The sequence below is a fragment of the Heloderma suspectum genome, chromosome 2 (assembly GCF_057233095.1).
Source record: "Heloderma suspectum isolate Gila_16-S chromosome 2, 16-S_ref, whole genome shotgun sequence".
Taxonomy (NCBI): domain Eukaryota; kingdom Metazoa; phylum Chordata; class Lepidosauria; order Squamata; family Helodermatidae; genus Heloderma; species Heloderma suspectum.
This window is the reverse complement of record NC_139459.1, coordinates 272,769,244-272,784,536: the sequence shown is the minus strand read 5'-3', so window position 1 is coordinate 272,784,536 and position 15,293 is coordinate 272,769,244. Positions and strand designations below refer to the sequence as shown.

General features: G+C 47.4%; 1 protein-coding gene across 1 annotated transcript in view; it reads right to left on the bottom strand.

The window, feature by feature from the left end:
- Positions 1-15,293, bottom strand: part of SGCD (sarcoglycan delta) — a 341,247-nt gene that overhangs the window by 178,062 nt on the left and 147,892 nt on the right. The gene's annotated exons all lie outside the window — the stretch shown is intronic.

Sequence of the window (15,293 nt, the reverse complement as noted above, 5' to 3'; positions counted from 1 at the left end):
TGTAACATGTCCAGCTTTCAACATTTATATTGATATTCTCCCTTCATTTATGACAAGTCTTCATTCAGAACACAAAAGATGGATTTGCCTCAAAATAATATCTTCAACATGGACAGCATGCAGTTATGTGCATCTATAAGAACTAAGTACAGTGAATTATCTTATCTCTTTCTCTCTCCACAATTAATTCAACACTTTCATTTAAACGTTAATAATTCCAGTTTTCAAAATTAACAAATATCTCTTCAGAGATATTCTGTGTGTTCACCTAGGCTCTCCAGAATTCTAAAAGAAAGGAGAGGAAGTTCCGCCCCCCCAAATGATGAAAAGCAGTTTGCCAGAATCCAAATGCATTACAACTCTGCGTACCCCTTAGTTTTGTTTTTATCTAGCAGAAGAATGTAAATCCAAATAGGCAAGCAAAATATGCCTATATTACCACATTTCACTTTTAATGTTGGAAAATCATGACTCATGTTACAGCAGGAATCTTAGTCTAGTTGAAGGCACAATTATTGGTAATAAGAACGTATGTGGGAGGTACAGATGCAAAGGCAAAGCCATTGTCGAAGACATCAAAGGAACACATAATGCTAAGTGACATTTCTAATATGCAGAACAATTCTCAGGTTAGGAATTCAGAACGTTAGGTAAACTATAGGGATAACAACCTTGAAGCAACGTAGAAATTTGTGTTCTAAGTTCCAACTAAAAGACATTAGTGACAAAATCCATTATACAAAGCTTTTATATGATGACTTTTGGTGATCCCCTCCCCCCTGCAGCCCCTATGCCACTTCCCATGCTGAAGTGCCTCTTTTTATTTAAGTCCCATCCCTCTTTTCATTTAAGGCTTTCCACAGTATCTACCTGTATGTATGGGTGCATTCACACATGCATATTCCTCATCTAGTTGCTGAAATATCAGGATAACTCACAGACATGATACAGCCATCACAGGTTAAACATCACAGACAGGGCTTTTGCATAGTTTCACATCTCATCAAACACAATGGCATTTCAGACACTCACGAGAGACATCCAGTTACCAAGTACCAAGTGATGCACGTTTGTGTGCAATTCTGCCTTATATTTCCACACGGAAGGAAAACACTGCAATGCAGCAGTTGAGCTATGATGTTATGTGGATTGCCTGTTAAAAGTGAGTGAACGAAGGATGGCAATTCCAGAAATACCAGAAAATTCCAGAAAAAAGACCTAGTGTGGAACTAACGGTTGTTATTTTGGCCTGATGCTCAGCGTTATGAAAACTAACACACTAATTATGACTATTGAAATGTCCGGAAGCCAAGGAACATAATTTCCTATCTATTTCATTTTATTTATTATATTTCTATACCACCACATAGCTGAAACTCTACCCATAATCATAATCTATTTTCTCCCTAACATTTTCTAATGTACTTTCTCTACTTGGAAAATGTAGATTGCTGTCCCCACAATTTTGCTTTCACTTGGAAAACCAAGATCCGTGATAGCAAGTGTTTATGGATGGCCCAGGCATGAATCCAGAAGAACTTGGGCCCCGTTCCAGGGCTCCTTCCATGTGACTGTAATTATGTGGAGGGGGAGAGTATTGGCCTTGCCCCAGCTATCCACATGCTGGGGAGGCATATAAGAAGTGGACCTGCTAGGCATGTACAGGCTCCCCCTGAGACTGGGAACCCTGACATGGGGTTCCCAATCATGGGGGGACCCTATCTGCACACAGATATTCCCTCCAATGCAGGGACAGCAGGATAATGCGGCCAGCAGGCATGACCCCACTTCTACCCTCCACACAATTACAATCAAGTGGAGAGAATGCCCCAAATAGGACTTGAGTCTCAATCCCTTTCAATAGACTAGAACTTCTAATCAATATGGTTTGGGGGATGCATCTGCCTGGGCCAGGGCTACAACAATCTGACACGATAGGTGCTTCTTCAGAACTAACTACCCAACCACAATGCTGCCAAAAATAAATAAAAAATAGACTGAAGTAAGAATGAAATTTGCAGACCTCCATTCTTACATCAAGGTCTTGTTTTCTTTCCCACAGAAACATGGTTCAAGTATAATATTGCTCAGAGGATCTTGTTGATGTAATATATGGACAAATGGGGTGTCGATTCTGCAGTAACAGGGCCAGGCAAAAGTAAGTTGTTTTGAGATCTTCTGGCTCTCAAATGCCAAGGGACTATTGGGCTTCCACACCACAGTTATAGATTCTAACTGCTGAAGATGAGAGACACCTGAAGAGCATAAATAAAGCATTGGGTTGTATCCATTTGGTGTCTCTCCACTGATAGAAGGGTCTTTGATTCAGAGGAAGCTTCTGACAGCAGAACCTGACAATAGGAGGTGATATCTGATGATTCCCACTGCCCTCTGCAACCCTCATGAGACTTCCCATGCTGTTTTGAAGGGTCCCCCAACCCTCCAGAGCAGATCTGAGGGGGCTTGGGGGTTGCAGCAGGGAGAAGGTATCACTAAAAATTGCCTCCTTTCCCATTCCATGGTCAGAAGCCTCCACTGGATCAAAGAGCTTTCTGTCAGTGGAGGGACAACAAAGCAAAATGGAATCTTAAGTTTTTCATGGAATACCATTTCAATGAAAAAAATAAAATAAAACATCAAAACCCTGTGAAAGCATTGGAGTAAATTTTTAACTTAGATAGTGGGGAGGGAGAAATATACATTTTTAAAAATGCCAAAGTCGATAGCCCTATGTTAACTATGGGTTTTCAATATCTATAGGTAACAAACGTGTGAAGGGGCCAGTGGGAATGCATAGGGTTAGCCTCTTCTCCCTTGATGGCAATATGCACACTGGACACACACACTGGGTTACATGTGATCAACATCCATCTGAAGAAGGATGCTGCTTCTACATGCACAGACTTGCTTCCACAGTGCTGAACTCCTGAATAGGGCTAAGGGGATCTTTGGATTTACTCCAGAACACATAAGCTTGGCCAGCAAGCCCTAACTATGTGCTGCAGCTCCTTGTGAGGAGACAGTATATATCTACATAGTTCCTTGTTTTTAAAATATTGATCTGGGGAGCTTATTCATCAGCCAATATTTTATACTGATTTCTGAATCCTCTCTCAGGTCAGAAGTAGTTGAGAGACAGTGGTGCTCAGTCTGGCCAGTGCAGCAGATTAGCGTGGAGCTTGGCTCGTTGGTTAATTTCAAAATAGTCAAGTTTGCCATCTGATGTACAGGAGACTCCTGCTGTTCCTATATAATTATTTTCAAACCTCCTCTGGTCAGATCTTAAACTAGTGGAGTAATGTGCACTCCCTTCTCCTCTTCTTATTCTGTTTTGATCTTAGCTATCACTCCTCATAATCTCTTCCATCTAGCATTGTCATAGGCTCCCAGACTCTAGGCCTACTCAAATGATGAGTGAATATAGTCCCTAAAGCTCATGGTACTTAGATGTGAAAAGTCTTTGTGACAAATGGTGACAAATGGTGTGAAAATGCTGGTTGCCAGCCTCTGGCAGATGACTGCAAATAGTCTATTTCTCTTAGAAAGAGTTTAGTTATGTGTTTTCAACATGTAAAGAAACATCCTACAAATTATAAGAGTGAGCAAAAGTGTCAGAATTCCATACAATTCATCCCTTATAGTTTTTATGCAATAAAACCATATTCAGAGGCATAACACGCACAACAGAGACAACCTAAAATCACTTTTAATTTTGGGAGAGAAGTATTAGTTTTATTAAGGCAGACATCTTAGGCTCATTCATGCTGCATTTACAAATTTTAAAAAACCAATATGTGTGAACCTGTGGGAGGGGGGCAGGGAATGGTAAATGATAGTACAATCAAATAATGCACATTCTTATTTATTTTATTATTACATTTCTACTCTGTCCAATAACTAATGTTCTCTGGGCAGATTACAAGCAGTTAAAAACTAAAATGCCATAGAACAGTTAAACACATAAAATAAAATACAAATAATTAAAAGAATAAAATACAATATAATGCAAAACAATAAACACTAGAGGAACAATAAAACAGCCATAAAAATGTAAAACCAGGTCTCTAAAATGCCTGGGAGAAAAGAAAGGTCTTTGCCTGGTGAACCTGTTTGGGGAGTTAAATCCGTAAGTGAGGTACCAGAACTGAGAAGGCCCGAGGAGAGGTAGGGCTGGGTGTAAAACAGCGCCCTCAACTCCCAACCCAGAGAGCTGTTCCGTAAGGATACCATAATCAATGGTATTGAAAGCTGCTGAGAGGTCCAAGAGAACCAACAGGGTCGCACTCCCTCTGTTTCTCTCCCACAGGGTGACCAAGGCAGTTTCTGTCCCAAAACTGGGCCTAAAGCTGGATTGAAATGGATCTAGGAAATCAATGTCATCCAAGAATGCCTGAAATTGATCAGCAACTACATGCTCTAGCACCTTGCCCGGGAAGGGGATGATAGCAACCGGCTTATAGCTGTTCTCCACTTGTGGGTCCAGGTTAGGTTTCTTCAGGAATGGCCTGATTACTGCCTCTTTTAAGGAGGCTGGTACAGTCCCCTCTCAAGGAGAAATTGCAACCTCCCAGATCCAACCAGCCATCCACTCCGTATTAGATGTAACAAGTCAAGATGGGCAAAAGTTGAGCATGTAAGTGGTCAGTTTATTTATTTATTTTATTTATTTATTTCATTTCTATACCGCCCAATAGCCGAAGCTCTCTGGGCAGTTCACAAAAATTAAAACCAAACAACACACAATAAAACAATTTAAAATATATAGAACATTAAAACCACAATATAACCACAATAAAACCTAGCAGCAGTGCAAGAGTTTAAAATACAGATTTAAAACAGCAAAGATAAAAATTTAGAAAGCTAAAACGCTAAAATGCCTGGGAAAATAAAAAGGTCTTCACCTGGCGCCAAAAGGAATACAATGTAGGCGCCAGGCGAACCTCACTAGGGAGCTCATTCCAGAGCCAGGGTGCCACAGCAGAAAAAGCCCTCCTCCTAGTAGCCACCCGCCTCACTTCCTTTGGCAGGAGATCACGGAGAAGGGCTGCTGCTGCTGATCTTAAGGTCCGGGCAGGCACATCTGGGAGGAGGCGATCCTTCACGTAACCTGGCCCCAAGCCGTTAAGGGCTTTGAATGTTAACACCAGCACTTTGAATCGGGCCCGGAAATGGACTGGCAGCCAGTGCAGCTGGAAAAGTACTGGCGTAATATGAGCTCGCAGGCCAGTCCCTGTTAACAATCTTGCTGCCCTAGTTTGGAGCAGCTGAAGTTTCCGGACCGTTTTCAAAAGCAGCCCCACGTATAACACATTGCAGTAATCCAGACGAGAAGTTATCAGAGCATGGATAACTGTAGCTAGGCTATCTCTGTCCAGATAAGGGCGTAGTTGGTATACCAGCCTAAGCTGATAAAAAGTGCTCCGTGCCACTGAGTTCACCTGTGCCTCAAGTGACAGTTCTGGATCCAAAAGCACCCCCAAACTACGAACCTGATCCTTTAGGGGGAGTGCAACCCCCTCCAGATCAGGTTGTATATCACCTAGCCGGGCAGACGAACCACCCACTAACAGTACCTCCATCTTGTCTGGATTGAGTTTCAGTTTATTAGTCCTCATCCAGTCCATTACCGTGCCCAGGCACTGATTCAGAACAGCCACTGCCTTACCTGGTTTTGATGAGAAAGACAGGTAGAGCTGGGTGGCATCCGCATATTGATGGCACCTCAGCCCACACCTCTGGATAACCTCCCCCAGCGGTTTCATGTAGATGTTAAACAGCATGGGGGATAAAATAGAGCCCTGTGGAACCCCATGGCACAATTGCCATGGCACAGAGCAATAATCCCCCAGCACCACCTTCTGGAATCCGCCATCCAAGTAGGAGCGGAACCACTGTAGTGCAGTGCCTCCTACTCCCAACCCAGACAACCTATCCAGAAGGATACCATGGTCAATGGTATCGAAAGCCGCTGAGAGGTCCAGGAGAATCAACAGGGTCGCACTCCCCCTGTCCCTCTCCCGGCAGAGGTCATCCCACAGGGCGACCAAGGCAGTTTCCATTCCAAAACCAGGCCTGAAGCCCGACTGAAATGGATCTAGATAATCCGTTTCATTCAACGGTGCCTGGAGCTGTCCTACAACCACCCGCTCAAGCACCTTGCCCAGGAAGGGGATGTTGGCCACTGGCCTATAATTGTTAACATCCTCTGGGTCCAGGTTAGGCTTTTTCAGGAGTGGTCTAATTACTGCCTCTTTTTAAAGCGGCAGGCACCACTCCCTCTCTCAAGGAGGAATTTACAACCTCCTGGACCCAGCCGGACAACCCTTCCTTGTTTGATTTAATAAGCCATGAAGGGCAAGGGTCAAGCACACAAGTGGTCAATCGGACTTGGCCAAGCACCTTGACCGCATCCTCAGGCCTCAGTAACTGAAACTCATCCAATAAAACTGGACCAGACAGTGCTCTGAACGCCTCTACCAATGGAACTGCATTAATGGTGGTGTCCAATTCATGACGAATCTGAGCGACTTTATCCTCAAAGTGCCGTGCAAACTTGTCACAGCGTGCTACCGAGGGTTCCACCGTCTCTCTCCCTGGCCCAGAATGTAACAGGCTGCGAACCACTCGGAAAAGCTCCGCTGGATGACACTGAGAAGATGCAAAGCTGGTGGAAAAGAACTGCCTCTTTGCCACCCTCATCGCCACAGAGTAGGCTCGATAGTGGGCTCTTACCTGTGTTCGGTCAGACTCAGCACGAGTTTTCCTCCACCTGCGTTCTAGCCGTCTCCCCTCTTGCTTCATTGCCCTCAGCTCAGGTGTATACCAAGGAGCTGGCCGGGCTCTGCTCAGAGGGAGAGGGTGCTTGGGCGCGATCGTGTCAACCGCCCGAGTCATCTCTGCATTCCACAGAGCGACCTGGGCTTCGACAGGAGCACCAGCCATACCAGCAGGAAAATCCCCCAGAGCCCTCTGGAATCCATCGGAATCCATTAATCTCCAGGGGCGGACCATTTTAGTAGGTCCCCCACCCTTGCAGAGGGGAAAGGCCGCCAGGAGTCTAAACCTCATCAGGAAGTGATCTGACCATGACAAAGGGACAGATGTTAAGTCCTCCACTTTCAGATCACCATCCTCCTGCCCAGTCGAGAAAACCAGATCAAGCGTGTGTCCTTTTATATGCGTTGGGCTGATGACATGTTGGGACAGCCCCATGGTTGTCATGGCGGCCATGAAGTCCTGAGCCACCCCGGATACAGCGGCCTCGGCATGGAAGTTGAGATCCCCCAGGACCATCATCCTGGGGGTCCTCAACACCAAGTCCGAGACCACCTCCGTCAGCTCAGGCAGGGAGTCTGACGGGCAGCGGGGTGGGCGGTACACCAACAGAATCCCTAATCTGTCCTGGGTACCCAACACAAGGTACAAACACTCAAGATTTGCACTCGAATGAGCAGGATGCCTGGAGAGGGAGATTGAATTCCTATAGACCACGGCAACCCCCCCTCCCCGACCCTCAAGTCGGTGTTGGTGCTGCACCGAGTACCCAGGAGGGCACAGCTGGGAGAGAGTGACCCCTCCAAGTTCCCCCACCCAGGTCTCAGTAATACATGCCAGGTCAGCCCCCTCATCCACAATCAAATCATGGATGAACTAGGGGTGGACGAAAGTCACTTACCTTTCGTCGAAGGTTGTTCGCGGTGGGGGGGAGGCGCTTTGCTGCTCCCCCCGCGAAGTTCAGGCCGGGGCGAGGCTTCCCGCCTCGCCCCGGCCAAAATTCAGGCCGGGGAGGAGGCTTCCCGCCTCGCCCGGCCGCGAACTCGAAAGTTTTTTTTTTAAAAAAAACACGCCCCCGTGATAGGCTACGTGACGATTAACATAGCCTATCACGGCTAGATCTGCAAAGTCAGCCGTGATAGGCTACGTTAATCATCACGTAGCCTATCACGGGGGCGTTTGTTTGTTTTTTTCTTTCATTGGAATGGCGGCGGCGGCAGCCGGTCGAAAGACCAGCTGCCGCTCCCGCCCCGCTCGAACACCCGCCGAACCGCTGGCTGGACCCGCCGCCGGGAGGGACATTCGGCGAAGGTAAGTCCCGTCCCGGGGGGGGGGTGCGGAGGATTTCTCCCCGAAACTTGTTTGGGGGGCCGAACATGTTGGCGCTTGCCCCCCCGAAGTTTCGGGGAGAAATTCTCCGCCATCCCTAGGATGAACTCATCCAATCCCCTTGTCTACATCCTCATCCTTCAGCAACTGAAACTCATCCAATACATCGAACCAGACAGTGCTTTGGATAACTTCGTTAATGGAACCACACTAATAGAGGAGTCTAAGTCATGCGAATATGAGCTATTTTATCTTCAAAGTGCCATGCAAATTTCTCACAGCAAGCTGTGGAGGGTGTGATCATTTCCCTCTCATGGTCAGATTGTAATAATCCCACATACATTGCAAATGCCATTTCTGACAGCATAATTCTAAAGTTAGTAAGAAAAAAGCCTAAAGGCACTGCTGGCTAAGAGTTGTAGCACTTTCCCTGTCTAAAAATGCATAGGATTGTCCCCTAATAGGCACAATTAACTGCTGACACAAAGCTAAAGAGTGCAGTTCTTGAACTGGCTGAGACAAGAGGAACCCCCCCCCCCCGAAGCAGCTTTCTTAAACGGTTGGTAGTAGTTAATACACATTCCTATCTTAGGTATGAAACGCTGGACAATAGGTCACAACTCTTTGCATCATTACCAAGCATTATTAGGGTGCTTCCAGATGGAGGACTCCTAGCGCTATTAATCTATTATTGTTGTTGTTGTTGCTATTACATTTATATCCTGCCTTTTTTCCTCTTGCAAGGAACCCATGTGGTCCTCCCCCTCTTTGTTTTATCCTTACAAAACCCCTGTGATTGTGCAATTTATTTTGTCTATCCCTTCTTACTGAATTTTCGGTGGTAAAAAAAGACAGAAGAAGCTCCAAATGTAGCTACAGTGAAGCTACAAGAGTCATCATGTGGAACCCCCCGCCCCCATGCACACACTTAATGTTCTGTGAATGAGGCAGGGCAAATTGTACATTGAAATTACCTGCCACTTTAAAAGAGGTGGTAATTAGACCACTCCTGAAAACCTAACCTGGACCCAGAGGATGTTAACAATTATAGGCCAGTGGCCAACATCCCCTTCCTGGGCAAGGTGCTTCCCGGGCAAGGCCCCTTCCTGGCCAAGGTAGCTGTAGGACAGCTTCAGGCACTGTTGAATGAAACAGATTATCTAGATCCATTTCAATCGGGCTTCACGTCTGGTTTTGGAATGGAAACTGCCTTGGTCGCCCTGTGGGATGACCTCTGCCAGGAGAGGGACAGGGGGAGTACGACCCTGTTGATTCTCCTGGACCTCTCAGTGGCTGTCGATACCATTAACCATGGTATCCTTCTGGATAGGTTGTCTGGGTTGGGAGTTGGAGGCACTGCACTGCAGGGGTTCCGCTCCTGCTTGGATGGCTGACTCCAGAAGGTGGTGGTGGGGGATTACTGCCCTGTGCCATGGCAATTATGCCATGGGGTTCCACAGGGCTCTATTTTATCCTCCATGCTGTTTAACATCTACATGAAACTGCTGGGGGAGGTTATCCGGAGGTGTGGGCTGAGGTGCCATCAATATGCGGATGACACTCAGCTCTAGCTCTCTTTCTCATCAAACCCAGGTGAGGAAGTGGCTGTTCTGAATCAGTGCCTGGGCACGGTAATGGACTGGATGAGGGCCAATAAACAGACTCAATCCAGACAAGACGGAGGTACAGTTAGTGGGTGGTTCATCTGCCCGGCTAGGTGGTATTCAACCTGTTCTGGAGGTGGTTGCACTCGCCCTAAAGGATCACGTTGGGGGTGCTCTTGGATCCAGAACTGCCACTTGAGGGAGGCACAGGTGAACTCAGTGGCATGGAGCACTTTTTATCAGCTTAGGCTGGTATACCAACTACGCCCTTATCTGGACAGACTGTAGGGGTGGACGAAAGTCCCTTACCTTTCGCCGAAGCTTTTTCGCGGTGGGGGGGAGCGCTTCGCTGCTCCCCCCGCGAAGTTCAGGCCGGGGGGGTGAGGCTTCCCGCCTTGCCCGGCCGAAATTCAGGCCGGGGGGGGAGGCTTCCCGCCTCGCCCGGCCGAAATTCAGGCCGGGGAGGAGGCTTCCCGCCTCGCCCGGCCGCGAACTCGAAAGTAAAAAACAAACAAAAAACACGTCCCCTGATAGGCTACGTGACGATTCACGTAGCCTATCACGGCTAGATCTGGAAAGTCAGCCGTGATAGGCTACGTGAATCGTCACGTAGCCTATCATGGGTGACTTTAAAAAAAAAAAAAAAAGCGCGTACGCGAATGGCGGCCCCCATAGGGAGCCGCCATTCGCGTTCCTTATTTAGTTGCTGTGGTCTACGTCAATGTTTACGTAGACTACGGCGAAAATAAGGGCAACGCTAAACAGGGGACGTGTTTTTTTTTTTTCTTTCATTGCAATGGCGGGGGCGGCAGCCGGTCGAAAGACCGGCTGCCGCTCCCGCCCCGCTCGAACACCGGACGAACCGCCAGCCGGACCCGCCGCCGGGAGGGACATTCAGGGAAGGTAAGTCCCGTCCCGGGGGGGGGGCGGGGGGCGGGGGGGGCGGAGGATTTCTCCCCGAAACTTGTTCGGGGGGCCGAACACGTTGGCGCTCGGCCCCCCGAGGTTTCGGGGAGAAATTCTCCGCCATCCCTAGGACAGAGATAGCCTAGCTACAGTTATCCATGCTCTGATAACTTCTCATCTGGATTACTGCAATGCGTTATATGTGGGGCTGCCGTTGAAAATGGTCCGGAAACTTCAGCTGGTCCAAAATAGGGCAGCAAGATTGTTAACAGGGACTGGCCTGCGAGCTCATTTTACTCCAGTACTTTTTCAGCTGCACTGGCTGCCAGTCCATTTCCGGGCCCGATTCAAAGTGCTGGTATTAACATTTAAAGCCCTTGATGGCTTGGGGCCAGGTTATCTGAAGGATCGCCTCCTCCCACATGTGCCTGCCCAGACCTTAAGTTCATCCTCAGCGGCCCTTCTCTGTGAGCCCCTGCCAAAGGAAGTGAGGCGGGTGGCTACTAGGAGGAGGGCTTTTTCTGCTGTGGCACCCTGGCTCTGGAATGAGCTCCCTAGTGAGGTTCGCCTGGCACCTACATTGTATTTCTTTTGGTGCCAGGTGAATATCTTTTTATTTTCCCAGGCATTTTAGCATTTTAGCTCTTTAGACTTTTAGCTTTGCTGTTTTAAATCTGTATTTTAAACTCCTACACTGCTGCTAGGTTTTATTGTAGTTGTATCGTTATATTGTGGTTTTAATGTTCTATATATTTTAAATTGTTTTATTGTGTGCTGTTTGGTTTTAATTTTTGTGAACCGCCCAGAGAGCTTTGGCTATTGGGCGGTGTAGAAATGAAATGAATGAATGAATGAATGAATGAATAAATAAGTGAAAGCCTTGTCTGGAACCACCTCTAGCCCATTTCAGGCATGTCTTTCCCTTGATTCCTTCTGCATTAGCCTGGACATGCTGCATTCCCCAAAAGGTCTTCAGAAGAACCAAGGCATGTCATTTTAGGACAAAAGACTCTCTGAGCTTTAAGGTTCAATGAATGAGATCCAATCAAAAAAGTCTTCCAATTCCATTTCACACTAGATGGAACTAGGATCCAAATGCCTACATGCTGCCTTCTGTGCATCTATGAAGTTTCTTTAGCCAGCCTCTTCTCACCATAGCCCCTTGTGAAGCAGCCTCAAAGGTCATTGTTGGGCTCCTTGAAGCTGCAAAGATAAAAGAGGCTGCCACTGGAAGGGTAAATCTATAGGGCCTTCCTCATGCCTACGTGGATGTGCACAGGCCTTTTTGGATCCTATCCGAAGAACTTTAGAGCTGACTCTTAGGGGGAATGAAGTAGGGATGGACGAAAGTCACTTACCTGTCCTCGAAGCTTTTCGCGGTGGGGGGGAGGCGCTTTGCTGCTTCCCCCGCAAAGTTCAGGCCGGGGGGGAGGCTTCCCACCTCGCCCGGCCGAAATTCAGGCCGGGGAGGAGGCGCCTCGTCTCGCCCGGCCGCGAACTAAACAGTTTTTTTTTTTAAAAAAAACGCCCCCGTGATAGGCTACGTGATGATTAACGTAGCCTATCACGGCTAGATCTGCAATGTCAGCCGTGATAAGCTACGTTAATCGTCACGTAGCCTATCACGGGTGACTTAAAAAAAAAAAAAAAAGCGTGTACGCAAATGGCGGCCCCCATAGGGAGCCGCCATTCGCGTTCCTTATTTGGTCGCTGTAGTCTACGTAAAGATTTACGTAGACTACGGCGAAAATAAGGGCAACGCAAATAGCGTTGCCCTTATTTTTGCCGTAGTCTACGTAAATCTTTACGTAGACTACAGCGACCAAATAAGGAACGGGAATGGCGGCTCCCTATGGGGGCCGCCATTATCCGTATGCGCTTTTTTTTTTTAAAGTCACCCGTGATAGGCTACGTGACGATTTATGTAGCCTATCACGGCTGACTTTGCAAATCTAGCCATGATAGGCTACGTTAATCGTCATGTAGCCTATCACAGGGGCGTTTTTTTTTTTTTTTCTTTTCTTGGAATGGCGGCGGCAGCAGCCAGTCGAAAGACCGGCTGCCGCTCCCGCCCCGGACAAACACCCGCCGAACCGCCGGCCGGACCCGCTGCCGGGAGGGACATTCGCCAAAGGTAAGTCTGGTCCCGGGGGGGGGGGTGGGGGGCGGAGAATTTCTCCCCGAAACTTGTTCGGGGGGCCGAACACGTTGGCGCTCGCCCCCCCGAAGTTTCGGGGAGAAATTCTCTGCCAAGCCTAGAATGAAGAAGGCTTAATAGAGAGCAGTTTGCACTTCCTAGAGATCGTTATGTTGGGTCTGCCTGAACCTCCTGCACTGGAAAATGGATGAAGAACTTATACAGGCAAATGGGTAGTTTCTGACATTCTGAAAATTAAAGCTAGATGGTTTGTTACCTACATGCACAATGCCTCAAAATGAAATACAAATCAAACATATTTTGAATACAATCATAGATTTTCCACAACTATTATTAGTTAATTTCCTTCTTCCTTCTATCACCAAAAACATTATGGTGGCATGTTCAACTAAAGATTTTAATGAAAGTGTAAAATATGCCCCCCAAAAAGCTCCCAAGAGGATACGTATGAATTATTAAGATGCTAAGGATGTCTTATTTTAGGAATGGACTTATGAGATGTCACTGCAAACGTTATGCTTCTCCTGTCTGAGATATCAACCTTGTTATTACACAGAGCCTCCTGTGTTGCAGAAGACTGGCAATTACAGTGTTTTGATATAGTAAGCCTTTGCAGAGAGATAGGAAAAGATACAACCAAACCTTTTGTTGTTGTTGTTCACTGAATATGAGCTCTGGCCTCAGAGGTGTGAGAATTAACGCTATCATATAATTTTGAAATGGAGGTGGTAAGCAACCCTTCAAGAGAGATGTATGCTGTGAATTGTATTGATTGTTACAAGGGACAGCAGAAAAAGAGATGGATAATAAAGAGCAAATTGCTACAGTACTAGTTGAAAAATGTTGGCTTATGTATTCTGATGGGGCTGCATTGAGCTTTAGCTGAAACATAAAGGGAAAGTGATGAAAATGTGATTAGGGCAGCACCAAACAGTTCAGATTACATTCCCACAGAGGCATCATTTGCTATTCTAGAGTGAGCAGGAATTATTTTAGCTCTCTGCAAACCTGTTGTCAAAAGCACAACTTTCAAAGCTCTTAGAAACAAAACCAAAGATTTCCCTCTCCCTTCAGTAACGTTATGTTACTTAAGGGCTGGTCCACAGCAGCCCTGCTATGCTTCCATTTAGCTGAGCTGGAGGTCAGGCAAATCAACACCATTCAAGTACAGAGAGGGCAGACACATCAAATAAGGTACAATCCTGCTCTCAACAGGACTGAACTGAAGGGTGCTCAAGATGCTATGGTGGGGGCTATCTCAGTACTCCCACCTCCTCCTTGCTGTTGCTGCTGCCCAGTACTACTTGACTGCAGTTGTTGTTGGAGGTTCCAAAGGCACCTGAACTTTTGCTTCCTACTTTTTGTCACTGTGAGATTCTCTCCTCATGTCATCAGTGACTAGTTTATACGAAAGGTTGCAGACAGCATTTGCAAACATTACCTGCCCACCATTTGTATCCACAAACCAGCAGTCTTCCTCCCCTCAGTCTGAAACCTCTGCTCCTCCCAGTAATCTTGGAAAAATTGGATGGGGACTATCCCCGAACCTGTCTGCGTGGAGGTCATCATTCCATTTGATCAGGGCTCAGAAAAAGTTAGGGATGTCAGAGAATTCCGCCACGGATCTTGGTGAGGCCAAATGCCAGTGCATTCGGCCCCCCGAAATCTGTGGCGGAATGGCCTGCCACCCCCACCCCCCCGCGGATCCCCCCTGGGACGAGACTTACCTGGGGCGGATGCTCTGGGCGGCAGCGGCTCCAGCGGCGGCTTCGCAGTGGCGGCTGGTCTTCCAACCGGCTGCCGCTGCCGCCATTTGCAGTCTGGAGTTGTTGTTTTTTTACAGAGACGTGATAGGCTATGTAAAGATTTACGTAGCCTATCATGTCTGGGTTTAAAAAAAAATGCGTACGCAAATGGTGGCGGCTACAGCTGCTGCCATTTGCGTTCCTTATTTTTGGCTGTCTTAGTCTACGTAAATATTTAAGTAGACTATTACGGCGAAAATAAAGGGGAACGCAAATAGCGTAGCGGGCGCTATTTGCGTCCCTTTTTGATTTGCCGTTTCAGCCTACGTAAATATTTACGTAGACTAAGACAGCCAAAAATAAGGAATGCAAATGGCGGCGGCCATAGCCGCTGCCATTTGTGTACATGGTTTTTTTTTTACCCAGAGCCCTCCGCAGCTGGAAATAAGGTTGCGGACGGCTCTGGCCTGGGCCTGGCCGGCTGCTCTGTGGAGCCGCTGTGGAGCACAGCCGGCCATCAAGGATTCTGGGGGGGAGGAACGGCTCGCCTCCCCCCCCCGTCGAGGATTCCGGGGGGAGGGACAGAACGCCTCCCCCCCATGAACAGAATCCGCGGAAAGGTAAGTGACTTTTGTACATCCCTAGAAAAAGTCATCACGAGAAGTAAAAATGAGGGACCCTTCACCTTGCAGTTTCCTGCCCCTCTTCAAATATCTCAACTCTCCTCTCCCCTCCTGCCTGCCAATATCCCACGACCATCACCCCTCCTTCCATTCT